The sequence below is a fragment of the Chiloscyllium plagiosum genome, chromosome 45 (genome assembly GCF_004010195.1).
Source record: "Chiloscyllium plagiosum isolate BGI_BamShark_2017 chromosome 45, ASM401019v2, whole genome shotgun sequence".
In the NCBI taxonomy this organism is placed as follows: domain Eukaryota; kingdom Metazoa; phylum Chordata; class Chondrichthyes; order Orectolobiformes; family Hemiscylliidae; genus Chiloscyllium; species Chiloscyllium plagiosum.
In genome coordinates, this window is record NC_057754.1 from 448,007 (window position 1) to 459,556 (window position 11,550).

Here is an 11,550-nt window from a genome sequence, read left to right on the forward strand (position 1 = left end):
GTTCTCCCTTTATTCCATAAGATCTAACCTTGCTAATCAGTCTCCCATGGGGAACCTTGTCGAACACCTTACTGAAGTCCATATAGATCACATCTACTGCTCTGCCCTCATCAATCCTCTTTGTTACTTCTTCAAAAAACTCAATCAAGTTTGTGAGACATGATTTTGGAAAGTCCTTGCATTTCCAAATACATGTACATCCTGTCCCTCAGGATTCCCTCCAACAACTTGCCCACCACTGAGGTCAGGCTCACCGGTCTATAGTTCCCTGGCTTGTCTTTACCGCCCTTCTTCAACAGCGGCACCACGTTTGCCAACCTCCAGTCTTCCGGCACCTCACCTGTGACTATCGATGATACAAATATCTCAGCAAGAGGCCCAGCAATCACTTCTCTAGCTTCCCACAGACTGGTAGTGCCACACACCATGAATGTTATCCTCACAGTGAAGACAGGACTTAATCTTATCAAGGACTGCACAGTGATCACTCTTACCAATACTATCATGAACAGATACACTTGGGGCAGGTAGATGAGGGCAATAAGTTTTTAACCTCTTGGTTCCCTCACCACCAGCTGCCGAGCCAGTCTAACGGAAATGTTCTTTAAGACTTTGCCAGCTTAGCTGATCTTGGTCCTATTGCACCATCTTTTGTGACAGACATTGAAATTGGCCACCCAGAATACATTCAGTACCTTTGCCATTCTCAGTCCTTCCTCCAAGCAATGGTCAACAGGGAGGAGTATCAATTCATTAGCTGGGGGGTGGGGAGGGAGTTGTACGTGGTAATCAGCAGGAGGTTACCTTGCCAGCGTTTGACCAGAAACTATAAATCTTCATGGGGTTCAAAATCAACATTGAAGCTTCCAGGGCAACTACCTCCTGTGCCACAGTGCCTTCAACTCTGATAGGTCTATTCTACTAATGTGACAGCATATATTCAGGAATGCTGATGATGGTGTCTGAGACATTGTCTTTAAAGTATGATTCCAAAAGAATGACTGTACCAGACTATTGCTTGTCTCGTCTAAGGTACATCTCCACTAATTTTGGCACAAGCCCCAGATATTGATTAGTACTATTTTACAGGGTCAACTGGGCTTGGTTTGTCATGCTCATTTCCAGTGCCTAAGTTGATGCCAGGTGATCTATTCAGTTTTGATCCTTTCTTTAGGCTTTATACAACTGAGTGACTTACAGTTAAGCGTCAACCACATTGCTGAAGCGTCTGAAATCACAAACAGATCCCAAATGAACCATCAATTTATGACAACTAGATCCTGGCTACAGATGAGTTTCCAGATGGGTTACCCCGCATTGTCAAGCTCCTGGATGAGGGGAGATGAACCCTTCTTTATTCATTCGCATCATCCAGTTAGTAGCAACAAGTTTAGTTTATGGTGCATTTTCTCTTTCTCTGCCCATTCTTGTGAATAATTATCATACCAAATAAATTTATTAAAAGAAGGCAATTTAATGACGTTTTCTTGAATGAACAAAATAAACATGTTTATTAATGACTAAATATGATAATAATAAAACAATATACATACATAGATTAGAAATGAGAAGTGGGTCCAAAATAACATTAATGTTAAGAGACAAACTGATCTGTCTCAGTGGGTTATTGGGAAGTGTGGAACTGTGATAATTGAGCAGTCAATTTAGAGATATAACAGAAACTCTTATTCTCTCTCTTTCCTTCTGACTAACTTGATGGCAAACTTGTAGCACTTTGTGCAGAATGTTCTTTACCTATGATGCAGGGGTTGACTAATGGATGTTTCTTCAAGTGTGACCTTCATAGTACACTAGTACTTGAAACAGGCTAGTATACACAAGTACTGAAAATGTGTTGCTGGAAAACCGCAGCAGGTCAGGCAGCATCCAAGGAACAGGAGAATCGACATTTCGGGCATAAGCCCTTCTTCAGGACTTATGCCCGAAACGTCGATTCTCCTGTTCCTTGGATGCTGCCTGACCTGCGCTTTTCCAGCAACACATTTTCAGCTCTGATCTCCAGCATCTGCAGTCCTCACTTTCTCCTAGTATACACAAGTATCTTAGTTCACTAGCACAAGAAGCTCAGAACAGGATTGAACTAGCTTTTAATCCCTCATTCTTGTGTATTCTTGAAAAGTAAAGGCAAAAAGCATGTCTATTGCTCAGACCATTTTTTTCTCCCATCATATTCACTGAGAACTTTCTGGAGATTACAGTTTACATACATGAGGTTATTTACATACCTCCCTTTAACTACATCCTTTTGAAGGTTCCTTGACACTTCAGGTGTAATATTCTATGGTCACTTTCCAGATAGCCACTGAATTTACATCTGCAAGAGCTTTTGATACTCCTTTTTATATAAAAATACGATTAAAAATGAAGATGTTAGTACGTAATTCAGGATCCCTCTGTAATCATGACACCAGCTATGGCAGATATCCTTTCTTAAAGAGGATTCATGGAAATCCTGCCAATGTAGTATACTTACAACTTTCAAAAGGCATTCAATAAGGTGCCATACATGTTAACAGTCAAGTAAAGGACATTAGCATGGATAAGAACTGGTTTGTGGACAAGGACTAAGAATTAGAGAAAAATAGGGTGTTTTTAAGTTGGCAGGCTGCAATTAGTGGGATGTGGCAAGAATCAGTGGTGTGGGCTCAGCTATATACAATCTTTATTCATTACTTGGGTAAAGAGACAGAGTAACGTATATGCATTTACAGGATGCAAAGCTAAGTGGAAATGCAAGCTGTGGATGGAAAAGACTCAATTAAGTGACTGGGCAACACAATGGCAGAAGTATGAGGTTATTTAGCTTAGTGATAAAAACAGAAACCCAGAATATTTTTTAAAAGATTGAAACTTGTGAATGTTCATGTTCAGAAAGACTTTAGTATGTAGTATACTAATAGAGGAGAAAGTGAGGACTGCAGATGCTGGAGAAGAGCTTATGCCCGAAACGTCGATTCTCCTGTTCCTTGGATGCTGCCTGACCTGCTGCGCTTTTCCAGCAACACATTTTCAGCAGTATACTAATAGAACCTTCCTACATCTAGTAGGTAGTATAACAAGCAATGAAGAGAGTAAATAGTAAATGGAAAACAGCTGGCCTTTATTGTAAAGGGATCCAAGTACAAGAATTGGAGTCTTACAATTGTTGACCCCTGAATTTAAGGAAAGAAAGAGTTGTATTGGACAGAAAATAGAATCAGCAAGTCTTCACCAGATTAGTCCCTGGCAAATGGGAGTTGTCCTTCAATAAAAGGCTGAATAAATTATGTTTTATCTTGCGTGTTAAACCAATATTGCTACACACGCAATGAGTTACCAGTCTGGACTATCTCAGGCTGTGGGTGTCTGCACATATTGTCCCTGAAGCTACTCTCTCATTTTCTGTAAGGACATTTATTCAATTCCTTATGCACTGTAACACTATTTACATCTGTACATTGCAGATTCTCAGTCTAGAATGACCATTCAAAGAGAGAGTTCTTACTTTACAAGACTAGAGAGCTGTCTTCTCTTTTATTGATGTTGGAGTCATGTGATCAGTTATCATCATGGTTTACATGAACCTCATTGTGCTTTACACTCATCTATATTCTCTGGAATGTTTTAGAATGAGAAGCGATCTCTGAAGCATAAGATTCTAATGGGGTGAAAACTAAGTTATTGTTTCCCCTAATTGTAAATTCTAAAACATGAGGGCAGAGTCTCAGGAAAAGAGGTCAATTATAAAGGACTAAAGTGAAGATAAGTTTCTTTATTCAAAAGGTTATGACTCTTCAGTTTCCATCATCTCTTTGTAGATGGAAGTCACTTATCTAGTTTCCTTTTCTGGGAACTTGACTATGAAAATTGAATGCTAGCCTGCATAATCATAATCAGATTTCAAAATAATTCCAGCGCTGTAAAGTGCTTCATCTGTCCAGTGCCCAGATCATAAGCCTGACTCTCCACTAGACTTTCCAGCAAAATGAACTGTAATTCTTTGATGCTGCTGATGTTTTTCATGCCAGGCGAAGGAAGATGAATCCAAGCATGGTTACATAGAAGTGTGCAATTCAGTCCCTCAAGCTTGCTCCATCATTTTAAATCATGGCTTATAATCTACCTCAAAGTTATTCTCCTCTGCTAACTCCATATCCTTTTTATCATAATTATCTAGAAATCTACTGATTTTTCTCGAATTTACTTAATCACTGAATTTCAACAGCATCCAATGGTAGAGAATTCCAAAGATTCACCAGCTTCCAAATGAAGGTTTTCAGCCTTATCTTAGTTCTAAATGGTATGAATTAAATTGGCTGAAAACTGGCATTTGTGATTCTGTGGCCCTCTGGACAAGGTCAAGATTAGTCATCCACTTGGCACTTCTGCCCGAAGATTATTTCAAATGTTTCAGCGGTATCGTTTTGTACTGACCTGCTGGGTGCTCCCATCATCGAGGTTGAAGATACTTCTGGTGTTTCTAAATGTTTGAAATTCCAGAGAACACAGGTTCTATCTCTTCAATCTCTCCTCGCAGGTCAATCCTACTATCCCACGAGTTAGATTAATGAATTTCCTCCTTGGTAAGCATGGAATACAAATCTAGTATGATTGTACATTATGTAAGCTCTTTCATAAGTGTAATAAAAGCGACAACACTGCCAGCTATACAAAAATGCAAAAGTTTTATTTTTATTGAGCATCTTCAGCTCAGTGTATCAGCATTGTTCACCATTAGAAATGAGTTGTTTCATCCTCTTGAAGCTCTTTCTCCTATCTACTTGATGGTAGTTGATCTGAACCTCCAGTTTATTCACTCCTATTTTCTTCATATCCTCCGATACGCTTACGCGAGGGAAGAAAAGACGACCCACTTCGGCCTGCAAAAATCTATCTTTGATCAGCTCCTATTTGTCAATGTTACTCTGATAAGATTTCAGTGAATTTGTCTACAACTAGTTTTAGATTGGCAGGTCTACAGTCATCTAGTTTCTCTGTCCCTTTTTAAATAACAGTGATACTTCCATTAACCAATTCTGAAGCACAATTCCTGAATTTAGAGATCTTTGCAAAATACTGACTATAACACATCTTGAACTTCTTCCTCGATCTCACTGGAGCTGGGATAGTTGACCCGAAGAAAATCTCCAAGGCTTAGAAGGATCCGCAAAACATATCAAATGGAAGTGCATGTGAAGGAAGCAAGAATGTCTGCATGCTGATGCTGAGGTCACAAACAGGAGGGCATTAAGTTTGTGACTTCACAGTGTGCAAAAACCAAACTGCCAGCTCACATCCTCCACCTTCACAATGAAGATCCCTGCATTGTTTCTCATCGTCTTCCTCTTGCTTCTCCTATCAGTGGGCAAGTAAAATTCTTCTTGCCATTCCGTAATTCCTTTGATTTTCTAATGCATCGATATCCAGGTAGCATATTGAGTCATGCCTTTCAGATACTTCAGGATCAAATCTAAATGAGATCTGCACACACCTTCTCATGGGAGTTACCTAATGGCAATTGTGAGCCAGTTAATTTTCATTCCAATCCTCCCCTCAATACCATGAAGCAAAATTGCAAAGGATCCTGCCCGTCAAAGCAAGATATACTGGAAGCAGTCACAATATATTCAAAATTTGGAAGCAGCCCACCAATCCGACCTCTTCATGTGAACTGATGACCAGTGTGTGGGCAAGGTTTATTCCCACTGTCATGGATAATGATTTCCTTAATGGGGCATCTGTATCTCTACTCGAGCATCAGGGTCTTAAGTGGCCATATTTGCAGGCTACACAGGCTCTGCAGTACTTCCAGCTTGTGTCATTCTCAATTGCAACAACTGAAAGTGTACTCTGCCACTGGGCCAGGTATGCTGCAAGCCAACATTTTGTTTTGACTGCAGCTAATGTGAACTCTCAGTTTCAATATGGAAAATTAGTTCAGATACTAGTTCAGGTTAAATAAAAACAATCAGAGGAGGAGGATCACAACTAGAAATCGAAAACCACAATCCCAATTGTTTTAATGTTGTACTTAATGCTCCGAATTCACAGAATCCATACAGTATGGAAACAGGCTGTTTGGTCCAACAAGTCCACACCAACCCTCTGAAGAGCAACCCACTCAGATCAATTCCCCTACCTATTATCCTATATTTACCACTGACTAATGCACCTAACCTACACATCCCTGAATACGATGGACAATTTAGCATGGCTAATTAGCCTGCACGTCTTTGGATTGTGGAAGGAAACCAGAGCACCTGGAGGAAACCCATGCAGACATTGTGTGGAGTTTGCACATTCACCCTATCACCCAAGGTTGGAATCAAATCTGGGTCCCTGGCGCTGAGGCAGCAGTATGAACCACTATGCCATCCCACAGTTCCCTTCCACAATGTGAACTTGGCCAGTTCAAAGTAAAAGCAGGGCTGACAAACTGTGTAACTACTTCTAGTTACTAAATGAGCCTCTTAAAGATGCCTGCTCATGAGACACTTGTATTGTGATGCTCTATGTGTGTTCCTGTGCCTTTTATAATGATCTGTGGGTTTTTATTTTCAGAACACTCAAAAACTGCCAGTATTCATAACTTTTCCTGGCCAGTGAGTAACTGAATTTAGTATTCCAATTGATTACTTTAGAAGAGACATTTAATAAGAAACATTTATTAATGTTGTTTATCTTATCTCTTCAGGCTGACTGTGACTACACTACAATCTGTGTGAGGGAACTGCGCCCAGTCTGTGGCACAGATGGTCAAACTTACAAGAATCGGTGTGACCTGTGCAAGGAAATAATGTGAGTATATTTATTTCCACCTCAGGACGATCTGTATTCTGATTAATAAAGGAATCTGAGTTTCACAAAGAAAATTAAGATGATTGAGAAACATTCCTTCACAATTATGAAGGATGCAAGTGATCCACATGCAATCCTGAAGCAGCTTTGAGCAGACCTCAATACATACTTTCCAGCAAATTATTCAGACTGCAAATAATTAAACCATTCACTCAATTTGATTAAAGTCTTGAGGGACTACCATCTTTCAGATGAAATGTTAAACTGAGGCCTGTCCTCTCCCTGCAGGTTGACATAAAAAGTCAAGAGCAGAGAAATTCTCCCAAAGCATTGGATAATGTTGATCTCTCAACCAACACATCAGACTATCTAGGTTTTATCACACTGCTATTTAGAATGAATTAGATTTTATTGTCACATGTATTCAAGTACAGAAATATATGAGTACAGTGAAAAATGTACAATGTCACCATTCTCGGCACAACCTTAAGTGCAAAATCTTAGGTACAAAGTAGAAAAACAAAGAAACAAAGTTAAAAATTAAACATTCCAGTCCTTAGTATAAAGAAATAAAGTTAAAAGTTCAACAGTCTTTCTTGGCCATTCTGGGCTCGCACGTCCTACACGAGCTCAATCTCCTCTGCTTTCATCCACTCTCTGGGATATCTCGAGTTATTGCTCTTGCTGATGCTGCAAATGATGGGCAACCTCCCTCATTGTCGCATTGGGCTCACTCATCCTGCATTGGGCTTGATCTCCAACCGTCAAAGTCCTGATTCAGGTGCCCAGCTGCTGCCATGCACCGGACCTCTAGCCAACTGCCAAAGTCTCGATCTAGGCCTCAGGCAACACAGATTGTAACCTTACTGGCTTTAGAATTTGTTTGCTTCTTTCATGCCATCAGGATGTCCTACATTGCTTCACAATCAATGGGTTACTTTTGAAAATGCAGTCAATATTACTACTTAAGTCTGTATTTTATCTAATGTGGCAAGCAGCAACACCACACAAAAATAAAATTTTAAAAAAGTACAAAGAGTAGTATTTCTGTGATATCTTTTACAATTTCCACAAGTTCCAAATTACATTCAGTGATATCCCTCAAAAGGCAATGTGATAATAACTGGATAGAAATACAAACATATATATGAATACGCAAAATAGGAGCAGAAGTATGCCACGTGGCCCCTCTAATCTGCTTCACCATTCAATAAGATAATGGTTGATGTAATTTCTCCATATTCTGCTTACTCTGAATAACCTTTCACCCCTTTGTCATGAATCAATCTACATTTGCCTTAAAAATATTCAAAGGAAAATAAAATCAGCCAATGTTCTTGACTTCACCAAGTGTGTGTGTCAGTGGCAAACAATACAAGAACAGAACAAAGCAATGCTGACCTTTTTCACTAGCAGCGAAGTCTGGTTGGAATATTAGCATAGGCAGCATGGTGGCTCAGTGGTTAGCAGTGCTGCCTCACAGCACCAGGGACCCGGTTCGATTCCAGCCTCAGGCAACTGTCCGTGTGGAGTTTGCACATTCTCCCCATGTTTGCGCGGGTTTCCTCCATGTGCTCCGGTTTCCTCTCATAGTCCAAAGATGTGAAGGTTAGGTGAATTGGCCATGCTAAATTGCTCATAGTGCTAGGTGCATTAGTCGGGTAAATATAGAGTAGGGGAATGGGTCTGGCTGGGTGGGTTGCTCTTTGGAGGGTCGGTGTGGACTTGTTGGGCCAAATAGCCCGTTTCCATACTGCAGGTAATCTAAAAGAATAATGGAAAATCTTGATGCACAGATGGAATCTGTTTCAATCACCTTTTGAGGAAGAGAGTTCCTCTGTGAGAAAAAAAATTCTCATGTCTCAAATGGGCAGCTCCTTATTTTAAATAGGCCCCACCTCTACATTCACCCACAAGAGGAAACATTCTCTCCACATGCACTCTGGAAAGCCTCCTCAGGATCTTATATAGTTTTGGTATTAGTGGAGTGCTAAAAAATCATTTATGGGGGAGTTATTTGCCAGGAGAAACAGTGGTCAAGCCAGTCAATGGATAAAGACAAAGAGTTGCCACAGAAGTCAGAACACCTTGTGGATCAAAATTCATAGATGTGTGCACAAGGTAAACTATTGACAAGTGGCTGTGGATGGAGAATTAGAATTAATTTAAGGAAATTAATAAAGAATTAATTAACCTGTCAGCGTGGCAGGTGAGTCATTACCACCAGAGTCAGTGCCCCTGGCTAAGGATGAAAAAAAAAATCAGCCACTGCTCTTGATCTTGATTTTGACTCTGACTTTCAACAGAAAGTATTTGTCAGTGAAAATCTGGCAATCACAAGACCACAGGGAAATCAATATAAGAAAAACAATATAAGAAGAAATTAAGTATAAGAAGAAATTAAGCATAATAAGAAATTAAGTGCTAACCACCTGTCTTCACTTGCAGGAAGTCTGGTCGAAATATTAGTATAAAGAATCATGGAAAATGTTGAACCATAGAATGAATCTTGAGATTCCAAAGCAGAAGAATTTCACCACAAAATTAATTAACATTGTACACGTTGGGAATAGAAGTTATTTTACATTGTGAAATTAGTACAATTGTGAATAAAGAAAAGGTTTTTCCAATCTTCTGCATAGCTTGGCTTTTAATTTCTAATATAATCCTCATTTTTTTTTGGGGGGGGGGGGTGCTTGAATAACCCAAACAAAGGACTATCCTAGTCTTAGTGTAAGGGACAGCAAAAGGTATTTGAATCTAGATTATTCAGGAGAATTTTCCAAAACAGTATGTGTCAAGTCCAGAAACAAAGAGTGCACTGCTGGTCTCGGTTGTTGACAATGAGGTAGGCCAAGTGGACCAAGAGTCAGTGGGGAGTAGCTGGGAGATATTGATCATTATCTCATAAGTCTGGAATGATGGTGGAGAATGACAGTGAATTTAAAATAAGAATAATCAATTGACAGAGAGCGGATGTCAATAGAGCAAGAATGGAGTTGGGCTGGATAGGTACAATATAAGGTTGGAGGAAAAACAATAGCTGAACAATGAGCCACCATCAAAGAGAAGATGGTTCAGCTACAGACAAGGTATATTCTCTCAAAAGTGAGAGAGTGGGATAACAAATTCAGAGCTTCCTGGATGACAAAGGAGATAGAAATTGAAGAATAAAAAGCATGCTTATAAAATGCAACAGAGAATGAAGAGGAATACTGAAGATTCAGAGAGGAGGAGAAAAAGCATTTTACATGTGCAAAAATGAGAAAGGACTAGCAAACATTATAATAGGGAATCCCTTTGTCTTCCTCAGGTACATAAATAATAAATGGTGGTAAATGGAAAAGTAGGGCTGATTAGGAATGGAAAAAGTGGATTTACACAGAATTGGGGGTATGGCTGAGGTATTAACTAAATACTGTATATCTGTCTTAACCAAGCAGATAATACACTGGCCATGGTGAGACAGGAAGAATCACTGTCATTTAGAAGGGTTCAAAATTGACAAGAATGAAGTTTTGGATAGACTGATGGTAGACTTTTGAAGAGCTAACAGAAAAGGTCAATGTCAATGTTGTTGTAGTTTATGTGGATTGCCAAAAGGTGTTTGTTCAAGTGCTATGCAATAGACGTGTGAGGAAAGTTGTAGGGCTTGGACTATAAGGGACAGTAGCAAAGTGGATAGAATATTAGCTGCGTGACAGGAAATGGAGAGAAATGTTCAATGAATATTTTTCAGGCTGAAAGTAGGTTTGCAGTAAAGTTCCCAAGAGGCAGCATTAGTATACATATTAATGATCTAGACCTTTGTGCGCAGGAGTGAATTACCATTGAGTAGGCAGTTTCTAGCAATGCTTGGCAAGTCTCAAAAAGGGGATCCTGCAATGGAATTTTCAGAGGAGACGTTTTTACAAATTGATCCTTAACACTGAATAGCATCAGTCTGTCCATTGTAGCTCATCACTCAGTGGTAATGAGTTTGCAAGGGAAATGCCAACACTATCAATCTGATTTTGTTAAGTAGTTGGGTAAATGTTTACTTTTTAATATTTCAATTCACAACCACTTTTATCTTTGAATTAAAATACATACAACATAGAAAACATAGAAAAATACAGCGCAGTACAGGCCCTTTGGCCCTTGATGTTGCGCCGATCCAAGCCCACCTAACCTACACTAGCCCATTATCCTCCATATGCCTATCCAATTCCCGTTTAAATGCCCATAAAGAGAGAGAGTCCACCACTGCTACTGGCAGGGCATTCCATGAACTCACGACTCGCTGAGTAAAGAATCTACCCCTAACATCTGTCCTATACCTACCACCCCTTAATTTAAAGCTATGCGCCCTCGTAATAGCTGACTCCATACATCTAGTGCTTCTCTCCTATTGGTTAGTCCATTACCTTTGATTCTAATATTAACACTGATTTTATGAATTAAAAATGACAATGATCCATGTGTGCCACTTGCAGCTATGTTGAGATGCAATGAGCATCTTATCATTATATACAACTACACCCATTAGTTTACCTGAAATTCCAAGTTATACACTGATTGCAGTGTTGTTATTTGGTAGATAATCTGCAGAAGGGGCTGCACCAGTCAAAAAATTCGATCTGATTTTCCTGATTTCACCCACAATAGCAGCAAGGATGTCACAATGTTGCTTCAGTGTCCATGGTTGCACTCAAAAAAAAGAAATCATATGCAAGTTCCTGCTTTGGATTGATAAGGAGTAATCCCTTCCAT